Source organism: Drosophila mauritiana, chromosome 3R (assembly GCF_004382145.1).
Source record: "Drosophila mauritiana strain mau12 chromosome 3R, ASM438214v1, whole genome shotgun sequence".
NCBI lineage: Eukaryota > Metazoa > Arthropoda > Insecta > Diptera > Drosophilidae > Drosophila > Drosophila mauritiana.
Window position 1 is genome coordinate 5,505,528 of NC_046670.1, and position 6,529 is coordinate 5,512,056.

Here is a 6,529-nt window from a genome sequence, read left to right on the forward strand (position 1 = left end):
CGAGGTCTACATGTTTGGTAAGTATAATAATAATTACCAAGTTAAAATAAAATCAAAGGAGACATAAGATAATATTTAAATAATCTATGTTAAAGTTTCAGAGAGAAGTGGCCAGAATAACAAGGAATAGCGTCTTCATCTAGAGTCTACAAACCATTTCTGACTACGTATGTTGAACATATATTTAAATGGTTTATTCAACTTAAGAGAACTGAGCATATGAACTCGGCGTACGTATTGTACTTATAGCCACAGTCACTAAGCTAAATTATGACTATATATGAAATAAATAAATGACTACTGGAATATGGGTTTCAAATTTTGGTCTAGATGGGCCAGTTGGTTCTTAGAAACTATATAGTACATTGATCAACAAGATGAGCGAGGCATTATAAATCTAAAAAACCTTACAAACGTGAATCTTTAATTTTACCTACATATAAGATCCCATTCGTGCATTCTAACATATTTTAAAAATTATATGTTAATACCTTTATATTTACTATAGAAAGGCTTTGTGCGAACCCTAAAAAGCCTTGAAAAAATGGCTCCAAGTCACAAGCAATGATAAAAGCGATTCTATCGTTTATTTACGAATTTGGGTCATTATCATCAATCAATGTTTTCCCGTCAGTCTGCGGCTGGGTGCGATTATGGCAGCAGTTAAAACGGGTTGAAGCCCCCAGTTTGGGGATGGTGAAAAATCGATTTGGAAAAGTCTCTTTTCAAGATGTTCTGCAAAAACCATATTTCATTTCCCCTTCTCCGCTGCAAGCTATTTTCTGGAAAAACAATTCTTTTAATAAAGCGCAGGCCATTAAAAGAGCACAAATCAATTTGATCATCTTGTAAATGGCCCAATCAAATTACTATGGGAACGGGGCCAGCGTTGCGCATTTATGACAAATGTTGTGCGCCTTGATGAGAAAACAATGTAGGCACGTTTTTATGCGACTCCTGGTCCTTTGAGCTGCCTTTCTTCCGACGGGGATGAAGGCACGGGACAGGACACGCCGATGAGGTTATGGAACTGACGAACGGCGCTCAGCATCTCGCAGTTAATTACTGTAAGTGGCACGCCGATAGTTGCTAGTTGGCCGAGTGCTGGATGCACCTGCCACCCGGAACACGGCTGCCTGACACGGCATCGGACAGTCGCAAGTGGCGGATCAGGCAAATCAAACGCCCTGCCATCCGGCTAAGCCGGCTCATCATTCACGGAATCCATTCATAAAAAAGATATATGACACAGTCACGCAGAAAACACGGCAAATGCTGTGCTTCAAATTGAATTGCAAACGAACTAATCGATCCTCGGGGAGGGAGGGCTTTAGGCAGGGACGAGGGCACGCGCTCGAGGTCCTTTTTCCTGGTGCTTGGGGAATATGAATTTATATCTTTTAATCTGCGACAGCAGCAATGACTGCCTCTGCCCTCTGCTCTCCCGCCCTCGACAAATAGAAGTGAATTTAAGGACGCAGGACATATTTCAACAGAGCGACTGCACTCTGCCTCTGTTTATTGTCACTGTCAAGTGGGCCTTCGGGGTGTAAAGTGGCCACTCCCACTGGGAGTGGGCGCAGTGGGCGGATTGGGCAGATTGACGTCCTTGTAATTGCATTAAAATGCAATTCGAATTGCCGGTCGACCGCCGATTGCGACTTTTCCCAGGCCACTGTCAGCTGCGGAACTCCAGTTGCCAGTCCGTCGGGTCGCTGAGTGCCATCGAGTGTAGGTGTCATCGACATCCTACCTGGCCCCCTATCTCCCAGGACTGCGTAAACTGTATTGATAGCTGCCTTCAACGCGTTTCCCACTTCCTTGCGGCTGCGATTCGATGGGGGAATGGGCACCAGGACATTTTGAGAAACATTCGTGCGCATCATGGGTACCTTTTCAGTTGCTTCTTGTCCATTATAGCACATTTAGTCGAGCTATATTATAATAAGCTCTGGTTTAAAATACATAGTTACTATTAAGCTAGTTACTATGGAATTCTTACTAGGATAATTTGTATATGCTACATTTTCAAAGAGGTTAGCTTTACATTTTCATAAATTCTCATGCAAGGTATATAAAGGAGCTGACTTCATGTTAGTGTGTGTAAGATTGTAATAAGAGCTAAATCTTTTTAGTAACACTATTTAATAATTTTGAAATAAACCAGAAAAATAAATAAATTATTTTAGCCAAGATTTTCTATATATCTATCCTAAAGATAACCCTCTTCTGTCAATCTTTTTCCTATGCATTTTTATCCAACTTACATCGCTTTTATGTGAGTAGCATCTGCTACTAGGGATCACTCCTGGGGACCAAGTGTTATCTGCTGAGAAAGTCTCGGCACTTGATTGAACCGAACCCCATTTCCCAACCCCCTTTTACCGGTCAAACACTCAACGCCGATACAAGCGGATAACAATTATATTAAACAGCAGGCAAAACAACATCGACGCAGGATTTGTAACAGGATACGCGTGTAACCACGAAACGGAGAGTCGGCAATCGCAGCATCGCCAGCAACGACAAAACACCCTTTCAATTAAATATTTGAAAACAACATTTGGCAATTATACAATTGACACCAAGGGCCGAGAGTGGGGTGGTGGATTTGGTAGGGGAAGGGGATGTTCATGTTCCGAACACGACTTCATCAATTTGAAATGTTGCCAAGCGCGTGACTCAAAAGGCACGCGCGTCATTTCCTGGCGGGCTCAGTCCGGGGATCGGATCTCCCGAGGCCGCAGGGATTTGAATAAGGATAGACCGAAAAGCCAGCCAGCCAGCCCGCTCATAAACAACATTCAACAACATCAACAACAAGGACAAGTTCTGCGCGTTTAACATTAGTCAACGACATGAACCTGCCACCCCGCCGCCCACAGAAACGCCCTTGCCTTTTCATGCCAGCTCTTTTATTGCCTCCCCATTCGTTTGTCGTTTACTTTTACGGCGCAACATTTATTTGGCCGGAGAAATCAGTGGTTATACCCGGAGTACCCGGGTTAGGCATTTTAATATGCATTTGGGAGAAATTTGTCCGGTAGCTTCTTTTTGTTTCAATTTGCCAGCGGAGTCGGCCCACAAATGCGTGAAAATTTGAGGAGCAGCAGTCAGTCTGCCGAGCTGATTGCCCAAATCCTGTCCAGCTTTCTTTGAATTATTCACGTGGCAGCTGCGAGTTTTGACTGGCTCCGGACAGGCGAAAGAAAAATTACGCAGAAATCAAAACTTCCCCCGAAGACCACTTACCGAAGGTCCGAGTGAGCGTTCTCCAAACAGGATGAATCCAAGAAAAAAAGGTCAGATCCTGTTGTGTGGCAAATAAAAGATGCAAATGCCTCGTCCGTGAAATGGACAACTGGGAACTGGAAGCTGGGAACTGGGCCCAAAACAAGCAAGGCATCTAAGCGAAGTCGGACAGCAAATAAAATGAGAGTCAAGTTATGGAGAAGACCGGCCTCGGCAATTTAAATACCTGAGATGGCGACCTCTTAAACGGACACTGGAGACCTGGATGCGGAATATTTTGAGCCACTTGATTGGCTTTTTCCGAACGGCCGTGTCCTGCCAACCGAACTGACACTTCCTGCGAGCCAGTAATTAATGTTCGCCATTGATTTCCGGTCGGCAACGAGCGACAAGCAGGGCAATTTTCACGCCATAACTCTAATGGAATTCAACATAAATTTTCCAGACTTTTCAATATTTTATTAGCCTCTTTGGACGGAGCGTGGCCATAAAATTGAAATGTTTTCGACCAGACTCGAGCTCTGGCAGCACGTCAAAGTCAGTGGGGTTTTTTTATGGCGTTTCATTGGCTGGTCGGTTATAAATTTGTGTGTTCGGCAATAAATACCAGAATAATTCTATCGCAGCCATTCGCACGTGGAAGGTCGACCATCCTGTTGACACTTGTGGGTTGGGCTGCGGAGTGCTGTAAAAAAGATCGAACCACCCCGAAACCAATTTCGAGTTCAATGCTGACCATCGAGTTGAGAGCTCGGTCCTGGCACTTTACACACTTTTTATCTGCTGGCGATGTGATTTTGCACTCAATTGAAAACAAACTCGATTAAACTTTCATGTCAAATTGCATGGGAAAATCAGCTACATGACTTGCCACTCCTCGCACGTGGGCTGTTCATTGAAGATTGAAGTGCGGATGATCTGTTATGTCATCGCATTGATTTTTACTTATTCAGCTAATCGCTGTTTGTCAATCGGATTCATAATTAAAGTCCTTTGAAGAACTTGACCTTAAATTGCTTGCAGGTCAATATCTTATAGTGTAAATAATTTAGAGCCATTTAAAATGTACCATGTTATAATTTAAGACAAAATCCAAAAAAGTAACCCTCGATGCTAATAATTTATATATATTTTTTTAGATTTTCTATGCTGACATAAGCTCTTTTTAAATATTTCTTGATTGTGAAACTGTGTAAATCTTTGCTACTTTTCGCCCCTTTCCAGTGTCACACCGCGCTAATGTGTCCTTTGATAAGGGTAAGGCCCCTTTTTTCCACGACTGCCAACATAACTTGCTTGTTTGCAAGACTTTGAGCCACAATAATTGCAGATTGCTGCTTTGTTTGACTCAGAAACCCTTTTAAAGAAATCAATTTCCAAAAATTCCCAACTAATCGATGTTTAAGCCTCAACAGATAGCATCTAAATCGGGACTCCCCCGAGAACAAAAACTAAAGCTAACAAATAGCGGACCGCGTCATGTGAGCGAGCGGACAAGCTAATGACAAGTTTAATCATTAGTTTTCAGCACAAACGAGCGGGGCGGCCATTAGAGTGCTGTTAGTTGTGGGTCCAAAGTCGCCATATATACACACCAGACAGGGGTTAGTGTATGAAGCGGGGGTTGGGGGTGATTAGCGCACTCCATTTACTTCATTTTTAAGCCCATTTGGTGCACCGTTTTTAACGACGTCCATGCGACGGTGGAAGGGAGACGGCTAATGACAGTTGGCCGCTTTTGTTTGCCAGAAGACCAGAACAATGGCCGCCCTGTTTCGTTTTTTACAACCGCACTCATATTGCGGCGAAACAAGCTCGTAGCTCGTAGCTCGTACGTTAGGTGAAATGGTTTTCTTTATGACGTTTTTACGACGGCCCGTTCCGACAGGGGGTCGCCATAATTAGACAGCCCCCGAGCAGCCATATGCACACACTCACCTGTACTTACCTGCGTGCAGCGATAGGAACTCATATTTAATTTAAATGTCCCCCGATGCCCGATAATCAGTCGCTGTCACAGGGCACAGTTAGCAGTGCATCCGCGGAGCAGCTGAGTGTAATAGCAACAGCGGGCTGAGTGACAACTCTGCAAACTGTCCAACTTGTTGTCAACTCTTTTGTGGCCTTAGTCCAAATGATGAAAAACTAATTTGAAAATGTGCTTAGCTTTGTGGCTCTTGCTGGCTCTGCTCCAGATGCAGATACAGGTCCAGATCCATAATGTCTGCCACCGGCGACCGCCATCCGTGAGCTTAAATCCTTTTCAATCTTGCCATAATCCAAATTGACACGTACATGTGCAGCTGGATGTGCGAAGAGTCCTGGCTCCGGCGATCCGGAGCCGTAGTATCTGTATCTGTATCTGTATCTGTATCTGGTTCCGTATCCTGTCTTGTTGACCAACCGCATTCTGTTCGGGCTGTTCGTTTGTATTTTTCATACTCGCATCCACTTTTTTGACTGACACACGCCCATCCGCCCCCTGGTCACTTCCAATTTGGCTTTTCCTTTTCGGGGGATTTCTGTTCGCAAGGCCGAAAACTTTGGAGCACTCCGTCCGGTGTCCAGTCGTTATGCTGGTTATCCTGTTATCGAGGACTCGACCCACTTCCGCTCGGGGCCAAAGTCGCTTCATGTTGTATTACACTAAGTGGACACAAATAGATTGGAGTTCGGCCTGTCCGCAAGTTTGCTCAATAATCAATCAAACCTGGGACTCGAGAGCCCAAATCGGGATCCCGGGGCAGCAGCAGCAGCATCAACGGTAGCCAATTAGGGGCTACCCCACATGCAATGCCACACACTCGATGGGGCCAAGGATTCAAACGAATCGGGATGCCATATCCTCATTACATACAAAATTTGATTTCTTCGCTGGCCGCCGGCCACAAAGAAATAAAGCAAAGATTGTCCAATTAAACGCAATTTATGCGGATTTCCAAGTAGCACAGTTTGTGCATCATATCGAGATCACGCACTTAAAGAAAATAAATTTATCGTTGCACAATATTCGCCACAGGATATCGGTTATTAATTAGTACTTAAAATGTCTTGAAAGCGTAATAGTCGTAGTAAAGCTATTAAAATTAATATCTATAAATAAGTGAATAAATATCTAGTGTTCTTATTCATTTATTCTGGAACGGATCAATCAATTTATATAAAAATACTTTGATTAGGGCCTGCTTTTTCGCAGTGCACTCACATCCACAAGCCCGGCAGCGGCGAATGCCAAATTAAAAAGGTGTCTCTGCTGAAGCCCCAATAAACAGCATTT